The sequence below is a fragment of the Manis javanica genome, chromosome 1 (assembly GCF_040802235.1).
Source record: "Manis javanica isolate MJ-LG chromosome 1, MJ_LKY, whole genome shotgun sequence".
NCBI classification, from domain to species: Eukaryota; Metazoa; Chordata; class Mammalia; order Pholidota; family Manidae; genus Manis; species Manis javanica.
This window is the reverse complement of record NC_133156.1, coordinates 122,912,276-122,927,751: the sequence shown is the minus strand read 5'-3', so window position 1 is coordinate 122,927,751 and position 15,476 is coordinate 122,912,276. Positions and strand designations below refer to the sequence as shown.

The following is a 15,476-nucleotide window of genomic DNA, read 5'->3' as shown; positions in this document are numbered from 1 at the left end:
ACTGGTATTTAAAAATGTCACAACAAAGAAAAGGCTCAGACCCAGTGGCTTCACAGGTAAATTCTACCAACATTTAAAGAAGAATTAATAACAAGGCTTCTCAAAAGTTGGATAGCTTGAAACACTTCCAAACTTATTTTATGAGGCCAGCATTTCCCTGATACCAAATCCAGACAAGGACACTACAAAATCAAATCCAGACCAGTATACTTAATAAATATTGATGCAAAAGTCCTCAACAGAATATTAGCAAACCAAACTCAGAAGACTATACAGAGGATTATATACCATATCGAAGTGGGATATATTCCCAAAAGGCAAGGATTGCCCAATATATAAAATCATACAATCTAAAACATCACATTCACAGAATGAAGGACAAAACCATATGACATATCAACTGCTGCAAAAAAGCATTGACAAAATTAAGCATCCTTTCATGATTAGAAAAGAAAAACACTCGTTAGGAATAGGAGGAAACTACTTCATAATAAAAACCATGTATGAAGAACACAGCAAACATGATACTCAGTAGAGAAAGACTGAAAAGTTTTTCGTTAAGATCAGGAATAAGACAGTGAAGCTCATTTTCACCATTTCTGTTCAATACAGAAACAAAGAAAACTACAGACCAGTATACTTAATTTTACAAGTAATTTTCCAGTAATTGGAAGGAAGGAAGGAAGGAAGGAAGGAAGGAAGGAAGGAAGGAAGGAAGGAAGGAAGGAAGGTAGGAAGGATGGAAGGAAGGAAGGAAGGAAGGAAAGAAGGAAGGAGTGGGAGTAGGGCAGAAAAAAGGAGGAAAAGAAAATTATTTCTATTAGCAGATCACATGATTTTCTATGTAGAAAACCTTAAAGATTCCACATACACAAAAAATGTTACAGCTAATAAATTTAGCAAATTAGCATGATTAAAATGTCAACACATAAAAACCAACTGCATTTTTATACACTATAAATGAACACTCTGAAAAGGAAATTACAAAATAAATTCCAATTACAATCACATCAAAAAGAATAAAATGATTAGGATTTAATTTAACCAAAGAGGTGAATAACTTGTAAAATGAAAACTGCACAACAATGCTGAAGGAAATTAGAGAAGGAATAAGTAAATGGAAAAACATCTCATGGTCATGAATTGGAAGACTCAATATTGTTAACATATTAGTACTATCTAAAATGATCTATAGATTTAATGAAATCCCTATCAAAATCCTAATGATGTCTTTTGCAGAAGTAGAAAAAGCCATCCTAAAATTTATATGGAATCTCAAGGTGTCCCAAATAGCCAATCTTGAGAAAGAACAGAGCTGAAGGACTCACACCTTCTGATCTCAAAACTTACTACAAAGCTACAGTAATTAATATACTACAGTATTGGCAAAGACACAAACATGGACCAATGGAATAAAAAGCTCCTGGAAATTATTTTTGACAAGGGGCTAAGGCCATTCAGTGAGAAAGGGCAGTCTTTTCAACAAATGAGAACTGCATATCCACATGTAAAAGAATGAAGTTTTAAGTTCTGTTTCAAGATAGTGATGTGGGAGGCTCCTAGACTCACCTCCTTTCATGGACACATGGACTCTACAGCTACATATGTAACAATTCCCTCTGAAAGGAATCTGGAAACTAGCTGAGTGACTCTCTCATATTGGCTGAACAAGAAGAAACCCACATCAAAATGGGTAGGAAAAACTGAGACACAATCTCACCATAAACCATGCCCCCAACACACTGACCCACATTAGGGAGAGAACTTACAACTCTACAGAATAAAGGCATATATGACAAACCCACAGCTAACAGCATAATCAATGAAGAAAGTTAGAAAGCTTTCCCACCAAGATCAAGAAAAACACAAGGGTATCCACACTCACCAATACTATTCAACATAGCACTAGAAGTCCTAGGCAGAGCAATTAGGCAAGAAGAAATCAAAGGTATTCAAATTTAGAGGAATCAAAACTGTCTCTGTTTGAGGATTATATGGTCCTATATCAATAAAATTTTAGTGACTCCACCAAAAACTGTTAAAATAAAAAAACTAATTCAGTAAAATTGCAGGATACAATGTTAACATACAAAAATCAGTTGCATTTCTGTACACTAACAATAAAATGCTTGAGAAAACAAAGAAAAATCTCTCATACAATAATAATACATATAATATAGTATAATAAAAAATAACAAAATACTTAGGAACAAATTTATCCAAGGAAGTGAAAGACCTGTACACTGAAAGTGCAAAATTGAAAACAATCAAAGAAGAGACAGAAATGGAAAGATGCCCTGTATTCATGGATTGTACTAATTAATATGACAAAAATGTGCCTACTACCCAATGCCATCTATAGATTCAGTGAAATCCCTATCAAAATTCCAACATCATTTTAAATCCTTAACAATCCTAAAATTCATATAGAACCACTTAAGAACCCAAATAGACAAAACGACCCTGAGAAAGAAAACCAAAGCTCAAGGTATCATACTTCCTGACATCACTTTATTACAAAGCTATAGTAATCAAAATGGTATGGTACTGGCTTAAAAACAGACATGCAGATCAACAGAACAGAACTGACAGCATAGAAATGAAGCCACACAGACACTGTCAACTAATATTTGACAGGGAACCTAAAAATATTCAATGAGAACACGACAGTCTCTTCAATAATAGAATCAGCAAAATTAGATATTCACATGCAAAGAATGAAATTAGACCTCTCTTTTACATAAATGTAAAACTCCAAACTATAACTCCTTGAGGAAAATGTATGGAAAAATCTTCTTGACATTAGTCTTGGCAACAGTTTTTTGGATATTTGGATATGAATCAAAAGTGCAAGGAGCAAAGGAAGAAGTAAACAAGTGAGACTATATGAAACAAAAAAGCTGTTTTCTCCAAAGTGTAAGAAATTATCAACAAAAGGAAAAGGCAAGCTACAGGTGGGAGAAAATATTTGCAAAGTGTATGATAGGTGGTTGATGTAAAACTCAGCTGAGGACATGAACGGACATTTCTCCAAAGAACACACACTAATGGCCAAAAAGTGCATAAAAGATGTTCAACATCATTACTCATCATGAAAATTCAAATCAAAACCACATAAAATCACCTCACATATGTTCAAGTGGCTACTGTCAAAAAGACAAGAGTTGAGAAGTGTCAGCAAGGATTTGGAGAAAAGGGAAGTCCTGTGTACCCTTGAGGGGAATGTAAATGACTTTAGCCACTACGGAATACAATACTGAGGTTCCTCAAAGAATTAAAAATAATATTACCAAATGACCCACAGTCCCACTTCTGGGTACATATCCAAAAGAAATGAAACCACTATCTTGAAGAGATATCTGCACTCTCATGTTTCTTTCATCATTATTCACAATAGCCAACATATGGAAACAACCTAAGTATCCACTGATAAATGAATGGATAAAGAAAATGTGGTATATATATACACACAGAATGGAATGTTATTAGACACAAAAAAGAAGGAAATCCTGATTTTGTTACAACATAGATGGACTTTAAGAGCATGATGCTAGATGAAATAAGTGAGCTAGAGAAACATAAACACTATATATTCTCACTAATATGTGGAATCTAAAAAAGCTGAACTCAAAGAAACAGAGACTAGAATATATGTTGCCAGGGACTGAAGGTGGGGCATCTGGGGAGATGTTGGTTGGTCTAAGGGTACAAATGTCCAGGTATGAGATGAATAAATGCTGGGGATCTAATGTACAGCATGGTGACTATAGCTAACAATGCAGTATTATGTATTTGAAAGTTGTTAAGAGGGTAGATTTTGATTGTTATCACTCAAAAGAAAAATGGGAATTACATGAAGGGATGGAAGTGTTAACAAATCTTCTGTGGTAATCATTTCACAATATTTATGCATTTCAACTCTTCACATTGTACAACTTAAGCATATATATGCCATATGAAATTAAAAACTCAAAAATTTGGGTAGAAAATACTATTAAGTAACCAATGGGTTAAAGAAGGAAACAATAGGAAAATTAGAAAGTACTTTGACATGAACATTTTGAGAAAAATCAGAATATACTTTGAGATAAATTCCTATTTGGGTAAAGAACACAGAATCTCTTGTATAGAGTCTCAAAATTTGTATCAAGGTCACACGTTTCTACACATACTAAAAATACAATACATGGGGAGCCTCTCCAAGACTATCCTTGTCCTCTTCAGATTTTCAGGAATTATTGATCATGCCAAGGCATTAATCACTTCTCAAAATGTATGAAGGTGACCTTTTTTAGTAAGACCTTCAGTGAAATTTGCAACTCTCTCACCAGCCCTATGGAGCAGGTCCCATAAAATGTCAAAATAACTTTAACAAGTTCAAATTGAAATAAATGAAACATAGCACAATATGGTCATCAAATATGAAGTGAACCCTCATTCCAGCCCCAACCCTTAACCACTTTAAAAACCCCAAGCCACTCTCCTTTCTCTACTCTCAATATATTCTGGAACCAGGTAGGAAGTTGCCTTATTCTCCCCCAGGATGCTCCAATATAATATTAATAAACCTTTTAGAGCCTCTTGGTGTGTATTTGATGCCAGAACCTAACTAAAGAGGGGGGTCATTTTTATCACAGAGTGACTAAAACAATTTAGGTAGAATTAATACTAATTTTACCCAAACTCTCTCAGAAACTTGAGGACAGAACACTTCTCAATTCACTCTCTGAGGCAAACATTGCCCTGATAGCAATGACAGAAGAAGCATTCAGACAAAATCCCAGAATAGTGTTCTACGTGAACACATATGTAAAGTCTTAAACTGAAATTTAAGCAACCTGAATCTAAATATAAATTAACAGAAAATATGTCTTGACCAAATGGAGCTTATTCTCCCAGAATATAAGGTTAGTTTTGACATTTGAAAATCAATCAGTGATAGTCAACATATTCAGAAAACAAGCAAAAAATAATATATTCATACTAATGAATGTAACAAGAGTATGGAATTAGAGCTCATCAAAATTAAAAGTTGTGCTCTTCAAAAGATACTGCTAAGAGAATGAAAAGATAAGTCATGGACTGATAAGGAATATTTGCAAAGCTTATATCTGATAAAATAGTTATATCCAAAATATATATCAAGAACTCTGAAAACTCAATAAAAAGAAAACAAATATCCCTATTTAAAAATGGAATTTGCCAGCTACAAATCTGACAAACACTTCATCAATGAGGAATTTTGCACACATGTGCATGAAAAATGCTTGAAGGAAATCAGTTATGATGTAATGTAAATAAAAACCATAATGAATTACAACTAACAATCTGCACATGAATGGCTAAAATTAAAAAGACCAACTCTACCAACTGCTCTGAAGGAAGTAGTAGAGCTGGTTCTTGCATTCACTTCTGGTTAGAATGTAAAATGTTACAGCCACTTTGGAAATTTGACTATTTCCTAAAAAATTAAACATACACTGAACATATGGTTCAGCTACTGCACTCCTGCAAATTCATCCAGAGAAAAGACAATACATGTTCATACAAAGACATGTATGAAAATATTCACAGCAGGTTTATTTATGGTAGCTCAAAACTGTAAACTACCATAATATCCATCAACAGCCAACTACATAAACACATTCTAGTAATCCATACAATAGAACACTTTTATTAGCAATGAAAGAAAATGAAGTATTCATACACCCACTATGAATTTTTCTCAAAATATTTATGCTGAATAAAATAAACAAAAATCTAACGGTTCACAATTATGATCCCAATAATATCAAATCTAGAAGATGCATTCGATATAATGACATACTAGTGATTGACTAACAATAGGAATTGGAAGGTGGAAAGCACAGAAGGGAGATGGCCAAAGAACATGAGAAAGCTTCTGGGGGTGAAAATACATTTGTTATCTTGATTATGTTGATGGTTTCGTATATATATATAAAAGTAAAGTCATCAAATTACATATTTTAAATATGTGTAGTTTGTTATTGCCATTATTACTTCAACGCAATGCTTGAAATAATGAAGATAATGAATTTCAATCTGTGGCCCCAAACTAGCAACAGGACCTTCCTACTATGAACTACTTTTAAAAAATGTTTTTTTGAAACATCAGATATATAGTAAATACATGGTAAAATGTTTTTCAGAAGAGGTGGAGCCAACATGGCGGCGTGAGTAGGACAGTGGGAATCTCGCCGCAAAAACATATATATTTTTGAAAATACAACAAATACAACTAATCCGAAAAGAGAGACCAGAAGACACAGGACAACAGCCAGACTACATCCACACGTGGGAGAGCCCAGCGCCTGGTGAAAGGGGTAAGATACAAGCCCTGGCCCGGCGGGACCCGAGCACGCCTCCACCCAGCTTCCGGTGGGAGGAGAGGTCTCGGACCAGGGAGGGAGAGGGAGCCCAGGACTGCTAAACATCCAGTCCCAGCCACCCGCACCAGAGAGCAGACACAGTGCATGCGTGGAGGGCTGGTAACTAGGGTAACAGGGCAGCAAGACTCTGAGCAGGTTCTGAAGCTGATGCCCCTGTGACAAAGAAAAGCGAGTGCTTTTTGAAAGTCTTAAAGGGACAGGGACATAACAGCTGGATGGAAACAACACAGGTCACAGCCCAGTGGCTGGATATTACAGGGAAAACCAGGCGCACTAACCCGCTGGGCAACAGCTCTGAGACCCCTCATGAGGGTAAACAGCCAAACAGCGCCCCCCATCCATTACCCCTCCAGGGCGCTTCCTTTATACCGGCCGGCAAGACACAAAGACCCAGTCTACACGCACTTCACCAACACAAGCCACTAGGGATCGCAGTTGTCCCAGTAAAGAAAGGCCAGTAGCAAGAGAAAAGTTTGGCCCTCCCAGCTGACAGTCAATAGCACCTATCAACATGAAAAGGCAAAAAAATATGATCCAGACAGCTACGGCATCTGCTACATCTTCCCCTGAGAAGGAACCTGGGGAGATAGATTTAACCAGTCTTCCTGAAAAAGAATTCAAAACAAAAGTCATAACCATGCTGATGGACTTGCAGAGAAATATGCAAGAACAAAGGAAGGAGAATACAGAAATAAAACAAGCTCTGGAAGGACTTCAAAACAGAATGTCAAGATGCAAGAGACCATTAATGGACTAGAAAACAGAGAACAGGAATGCAGAGAAGCTGATGCAGAGAGAGATAAAAGGATCTCCAGGAATGAAAGAATTCTAAGAGAGCTGAGTGACCAACCGAAACAGAACAATATCCGCATTATAGAGGTACCAGAAGAAGAAGAGAGAGAAAAAGGGATAGAAAGTGTCTTTGAAGAAATAATTGCTGAAAACTTCCCCAAACTAGGGAAAGAAATGGCTTTTCAGACCACAGAGGTACACAAAACTCCCATGACAAGGGATACAAGGAGGACAACACCAAGACACATAATAATTAAAATGGCAAAGATCAAAGACAAGGACAAAGTATTAAAGGCAGTCAGAGAGAAAAAAAAGGTTACTTACAAAGGAAAACCCATCAGGCTATCATCAGACTTCTCAACAGAAACCCTACAGGCCAGAAGAGAATGGCATGATATACTTAATGCAATGAAACAGAAGGGCCTCAAACTAAGACTACTGTATCCAGCACGATTATCATTTAAATATGAAGGAGGGATTAAACAATTCCCAGAAAAGCAAAAGTTGAGGGAATTTGTCTCCCACAAACCACCTCTACAGGGCATCCTACAGGGACTGCTTTAGATGGGAGCACTCGCAAAAGAGCACAGAACAAAACACCCAACATATGAAGAAGGGAGGAGGAGGAATAAGAAGGGAGAGAAATAAAGAATAATCAGACCATGTTTATAATAGCTCAACAAGTGAGTTAAGTTAAACAGTAAGATAGTAAAGAAGCTATCCCTGAACCTTTGGTAACCACAAACTTAAAGCCTGCAATGGCAATAAATACATACCTTTCAATAACCACGCTAAATGTAAATGGACTGAATGCACCAATCAAAAAACACAGAGTAATAGAATGGATAAAAAAGCAAGATCCATCCATATGCTGCTTACAAGAGACTCATATCAAACCCAAAGACATGCACAGACTTAAAGTCAAGGAATGGAAAAAGATATTTCAGGCAAACAACAGAGAGAAGAAAGCAGGTGTTCCAATTCTGGCATCAGACAAAACAGACTTCAAATTAAAGAAAGTAACAAAAGATAAAGAAGGACATTACATAATGACAAAGGGCTCAGTCCAACAAGAGGATATAACCATTATAAACATAAATGCACCCAATACAGGAACAATAACATATCTGAAAAAAATACTAACAGAACTAAAGGAGGAAATATAATGCAATGCATTCATTCAAGGAGACTTCAACACACCACTCACTCCAAAGGACAGATTCACCAGACAAAAGATAAGTAAGGAGACAGAGGCATTGAACAACACACTAGAACAGATGAACCTAATATACATCTACAGAACTCTACATCCAGAAGCAACAGGACACACATTCTTCTCAAGTGCACATGGAACATTCTCCAGAATAGACCACATACTAGGCCACAAAAAGAGCCTCAGAAAATTCCAAAAGATTGAAATCCTACCAACCAACTTTTCAGACCAAAAAGGCATAAAACTAGAAATAAACTGTACAAAGAAAGCAAAAAGGCTCATAAACACATGGAGGCTTAATAAAACGCTCCTAAATAATCAATGGGTCATTGACCGAATCAAAATGGAGATCCAGCAATATATGGAAACAAATGACAACAACAACACAAAGCACCAACTACTGTGAGACACAGCAAAAGCAGTCTTAAGAGCAAAGTATATAGCAATCTAGGCATATTTAAAAAAGGAAGAACAATCCCAAATGAATGGTCTAATGTCACAATTATCGAAATTGGAAAAAGAAGAACAAATGAGGCCTAAGGTCAGCACAAGGAGGGACATAATAAAGATCAGAGAAGAAATAAATAAAATTGAGAAGAATAAAACAATAGAAAAAAATCACAGAAACCAAGAGCTGGTTCTTTGAGAAAATAAACAAAATAGATAAGCCTCTAGCCAGACTTATTAAGAGGAGAAGAGACTCAACACAAATCAACAGTATCAGAAATGAGAAAGGAAAAATCACGTCGGACCCCACAGAAATACAAACAATTATTAGAGAGTACTATGAAAACCTATATGCTAACAAGCTCGAAAACCTAGGAGAAATGGACAACTTCCTAGAAAAATACAACCTTCCACGACTGACCCAGAAAGAAACAGATAATCTAAACAGACCAATTACCAGCAACGAAATTAAAGTGGTAATCAAAAAACTACCAAAGAACAAAACCCAAGGTCCAGATGGATTCACCTCAGAATTTTATCAGACATACATAGAAGACATAATACCCATTCTCCTTAAGGTTTTCCAAAAAATAGAAGAGGAGGGGATACTCCCAAACTCATTCTATGAAGCTAACATCACCCTAATACCAAACCAGGCAAAGACCCCACCAAAAAAGAAAACTACAGACCAATATCCCTGATGAACCTAGATGCAAAAATACTCAACAAAATATTAGCAAACCGAATTCAAAAATACATCAAAAGGATCATACACCATGACCAAGTGGGATTCATCCCAGGGATGCAAGGATCGCACAACATTCAAAAGTCCATCAACATCATCCACCACATCAACAAAAAGAAAGACAAAGACCACATGATCATCTCCATAGATGCTGAAAAAGCTTTTGACAAAGTTCAACATCCATTCATGATAAAAACTCTCAACAAAATGGGAGTAGAGGGCAAGTACCTCAACATAATAAAGGCCATTTATGATAAACCCACAGCCAACATTATATTGAACAGCAAGAAGCTGAAAGCTTTTCCTCTGAGATCGGGAACTAGACAGGGATGCACACTCTCCCCACTGTTATTTAACATAGTACTGGAGGTCCTAGTCACGGCAATCAGACAAAACAAAAAAATACAAGGAATCCAGATTGGTAAAGAAGAAGTTAAACTGTCACTATTTGCAGATGACATGGTACTGTACATAAAAAACCCTAAAGACTCCACCCCAAAACTACTATCACTGATATCGGAATACAGCAAAGTTGCAGGATACAAAATTAACACACAGAAATCTGTGGCTTTCCTATACACTAACAATAAACAAACACAAAGAGAAATCAGGAAAACAACTCCATTCACAATTGCATCAAAAAAAAATACCTAGGAATAAACGTAACCAAAGTAGTAAAAGACTTATACTCTGAAAACCACAAATCACTCTTAAGAGAAATTAAAGGGGAAACTAACAAATGGAAACTCATCCCATGCTTGTGGCTAGGAAGAATCAATATCGTCAACATGGCCATCCTGCCCAAAGCAATATACAGACTTGATGCAATCCCTATGAAACTACCAGCAACATTCTTCAATGAACTGGAACAAATAATTCAATAATTCATATGGAAACACCAAAGACCCTGAATAGCCAAAGCAATCCTGAGAAAGAAGAATAAAGTAGGGGGGATCTCACTCCCCAACTTCAAGCTCTACTACAAAAGCCATAGTAATCAAGACAATTTGGTACTGGCACAAGAACAGAGCCACACACCAATGGAACAGACTAGAGAATCCAGACATTAACCCAGACATATATGGTCAATTAATATTTGATAAAGGAGCCATGGACATACAATGGCGAAATGACAGTCTCTTCAACAGATGGTGCTGGCAAAACTGGACAGCTACATGTAGGAGAATGAAACTGGACCATTGTTTAACCCCATATACAAAGGTAAACTCAAAATGGATCAAAGACCTGAATGTAAGTCATGAAACCATTAAACTATTGGAGAAAAACATAGGCAAAAACCTCTTAGACATAAACATGAGTGACCTCTTCTTGAACATATCTCCCCAGGCAAGGAAAACAACAGCAAAAATGAACAAGTGGGACTATATTAAGCTGAAAAGCTTCTGTACAGCAAAAGACACCATCAATAGAACAAAAAGGAACCCTACAGTATGGGAGAATATATTTGAAACTGACAGATCTGATAAAGGCTTGACATCCAGAATATATAAAGAGCTCACATGCCTCAACAAACAAAAAACAAATAACCCAATTAAAAAATGGGCAGAGGAACTGAACAGACGGTTCTCCAAAAAAGAAATACAGATGGCCAACAGACACATGAAAAGATGCTCCACATCACTAATTATCAGAGAAATGCAAATTAAAACTACAATGAGGTATCACCTCACACCAGTAAGAATAGCTGCCATCCAAAAGACAAACAACAACAAATGGTGGTGAGGCTGTGGAGAAAGGGGAATCCTCCTACACTGCTGGTGGGAATGTAAATTAGTTCAACCACTGTGGAAAGCAGTATGGAGGTTCATTAAAATGCTCAAAACAGACTTACCATTTGACCCAGGAATTCCGCTCCTAGGAATTTACCCTAAGAACGCAGCAATCAAGTTTGAGAAAGATAGATGCACCCCTATGTTTATTGCAGCACTATTTACAATAGCCAAGAATTGGAAGCAACCTAAATGTCCATCGATATATGAATGGATAAAGAAGATGTGGTATATATACACAATGGAATACTACTCAGCCATAAGAAGAGGGCAAATCCTACCATTTGCAGCAAAATGGATGGAGCTGGAGGGTATTATGCTCAGTGAAATAAGCCAAGCAGTGTAAGAGAAATACCAAATGCTTTCACTCATCTGTGGAGTAAAAGAACAAAGGAAAAACTGAAGGAACAAAACAGCAGCAGAATCACAGAACCCAAGAATGGATTAACAGGTACCAAAGGGAAAGGGACTGGGGAGGATGGGTGGGTAGGGAGGGAAAAGGGGAAGGGAAGAAGAAGGGGGGTATTAAGATTAACATGCATGGGGGTGGGAGAAAGGGGAGGGCTGTACAACACAGAGAAGACAAGTAGTGATTCTACAACATTCTGCTATGCTGATGGACAGTGACTAAAGGGGTTTTTAGTGGGGACCTGGTATAGAGGAGAGCCTAGGAAACGATATTCATCATGTAAGTGAAGATTAATGACAACGAAAAAAAAAAAAAGAAAGAAAAGGGGGATTACTCCCTGATAGGATAAAACTAACTGTAAATCAACGACTAATACATGCTTTAAATATCCTTAATTTCGACCACTTAAAGGGTGTCAGATGATCGGCTATGGAGGTACATTTTTCTGATAATATTCCTTTCTCTTAAAAAAAAAAGCAGTTCCTGTGTGGTGACCTCCAATGAGTCCTACACAATGGTATAAAGGGCATATAAAAGTATAGGCAAAGGATCTGTTTGTGTTTATACAGAGGATCAAAGCCTAATTTGGCTACCCAGAAAATGAACTAAGATACAATATGAAGAAGAACTTCCAACATTAGCACTCTCTGGAAGATTCATACCAGCAGATGATCATCAAAAACCCCAACAAAGATTCAGGTGCTGCTACAGCTGTAGCTGCATTCATCCCACCAGTTCCTGGACTTGCCATGGGAATGAAGAGGGAGATATCTAAGCTGGCCTGTGCATACAGTAAAACAACAAATTTGACTGGATCTATACTGTTGGAACTCAACCAAGAATTAGGAGAAGTGCAAGTTGTAGTGCTCCAATATCTTACAACTACAGACTATCTACTGTTAAAAGAACATATGGGATATGAACAGTCCTCAGGAATGGGTTGTTTTAATTTGTCTCATTTCTCTCAGACTGTTCAAGTTCAGTTGGACAATATCCACCATATCATAGATAAGTTTTCACAAATGCCTAAGGTGCCTAACTGTTTTTCTTGGTTTCACTGGAGATGGCTGGTAATTATAGGTCTGCTTTGGTTATGTAACTGTACTCCTATTATGTTAATGTGTGTGCACCATTTAATTAGTAGTTTAAAACCTATACATGCTGAAGTTACTCTACAAGAAGATATGTCAAAGAAATAATCAATCTTCCCATGTTTTCTTCCGCCTGCTACTTCTATAGCTTTTCTTCTTCCTTTCTAATTACAACCCTTAAATAGAATTCGTGCCTCATATCGAATTTACCGAGTATCATAATTCCTCCAAGTGGTAAAGATACCTCAAGACAGATGCTGGGCATGGAAACCGCAGGGCGTAAATATGCAAAGAAGAAAAAAGCTAACCTTTTCAAACAATAAGGCTTCTCTCTCACTTACCAACATTACATTTCCCTGTATGGCCCTGGAAGATAACTGGTTAGCCAGAGACGGGTAAGATTCCTCAAGGGAGGAACAACCTAGGACAGGCACAGTCGCAGGAGGGCCATCAGGTGAGAAATTGGGGATCAACAGAGGTGAGGCCTAAACCTCACCCCCCCTGTACTGAGAGAAATCTTCTGCATCCGTGGATGTTTTGTTGCCCTTGTCTGGCTTGGATTAACACATAGTCTACGGGCACACACCTGATCATCTACATTTGCTCTCTTACAACACTAAACTATGTTTTCTACCTTTATCTTGCATCTACCTACCACTTCAGCATTTTATTAAAAATAATAATAATAAAGAGAGAAATGTGGTATCCACATATAAATCAAGTATAAAAATCAAACAAATATTCATATTTGACCTGATTATTTATAGTTTATAATGCATGATCAAAACCGAAAGTTTCTGTGATGAATGCCCTTGTACTGTTCACCATGTAACTTATTCACTATGTAAGAACTTGTTCTCCATGTAAGAACTTGTTTGTTATGCTTCGGAAGATTGGAGATTGATGAAAATCAGGGTTGGGGTGGATTAATGATTGTGCATTGAGCATTGACTCCCCTATACAGAATTTTATTGTTATTAACAACCATTAGATCAATAAATATGAGAGATGCTCTGTCAAAAAAAAAAAAAGTACAGACTTCCAAATGTAAAATAAATAAGTAACCGGGATGGGATGTAATGTATAGCATAAGGAATATAGTCAAAATATTGTAATAACTTTGTATGGTGGTAGCTGGTAGCTAGAATTATCGTGTATATAAATGTTGAATCACTGTGTTGTACACCTGAAACTAATGTAATACTGTGTGTCAACTACCCTTCAACAAAAAATAATTATCTAAAAAAGAAAAAAAATGGTGGAAACCAGGCTGTTCATGACATTGATGGCTGGTTGGGAAAATCTCCAGGACACGGCTCATGGCGCAGGTGTCCAAATCTGGCCTGGCCGTCTTCCCAAGTGCAGGAGACTGAGTTCAGGTTTTGGGGAGGTCATAGAAGCTCGAACTCCAAAGGCAGAATTCCAGAACACCAAAGACATCTGCATAGGCAAAAGCTCTGGAGTTTGGATCTTCCTGGGAACAGTTCTACACATACATGTGAGGATATCACCCAGGTCTTGGAATGGCCACCATAAATGATGAGGTAAAACAATACCCACATGGTATACAGGGCCTCTTTCCAAGCCGCTGCTCAGCCTTGACATATAATAAAGCATAAATATAAGATCCCCAATCAGCTTGATGAAGGTGACATTTTGCTCATCATCAGTCTGACCCCTATAACTTTCTCTCAATTGGTTGGAAAATTCAGAGGGAAAGGTGGTGGTATCTTACTAAGCTCTATAAGTCCCAAACAGTAAGAAGCTGACCTCACCTGATGACAACAGACTAAAACACTGTATGTTTCCCTCCCAAGGCCCAGTGAGCACCACTTGATAGGAAAAGGGAGGAGCCCAGGAGTCCAATCCAAAGCCTGAATTCCAAGACAGAACCTCCTTATTAGCTGCTGATCTTCTGTCCTAACTATGCACCCAAAGAAAGCTGACTTAACTGGCTGAAGGAGATAAGAATTGTCTAGTCAGAACTCTGTGCAAGTCCACTCCATAAAAGAAAAACTAATATTCCATTCAAAACCTCAATTATTTCCATTGGTAGGTGAATATTGAAAGAACATTAAAACATGGACTATTAAAACTTGGGCCCAAGGATAAACCTAAGGGGACCGTGAATCCGGTGAATTGTTTTGGATTCTATAGAATAGGTAGAAAGACAAAAGCTGTCGATAGTTCCTCAAAGCCAAAGAACCCACTGAAATGAAATGATCATGTGCTTCAACTACCCTGACTGACAGTCAAGGCAGATACACAGTGGTATGTATAGAAAGATATTCAGTGAACAATACGGGACCCAATCTAGAAGGTGATCAAAACTATTGTAAAACATTCTGAACAATGACAAAACCTGAAGTTCATTTTCAGAATTCTATAATTGTTCAGACTATTTTTCATCACATTTGATTAATTTTGGAATATTTTAAAGAATCATAGCTCCAGCTAGTCTGAATAAGAAACCCAGAGTTTAAAGTCCCAGATACACCCAACTCTACTGTTAACCTGCCACGTGAACCTGAACAAATCACTTCAGTTTTCTGGGCCTCTGTGTCCTAGACTGATAAACT

At 37.2% G+C, this 15,476-nt stretch overlaps 1 protein-coding gene across 1 annotated transcript in view; it reads right to left on the bottom strand.

Annotated features, from left to right (window-relative positions):
• Positions 1-15,476, bottom strand: part of LOC140849575 (UDP-glucuronosyltransferase 3A1-like) — a 47,641-nt gene that overhangs the window by 29,087 nt on the left and 3,078 nt on the right. The window lies entirely within an intron of this gene.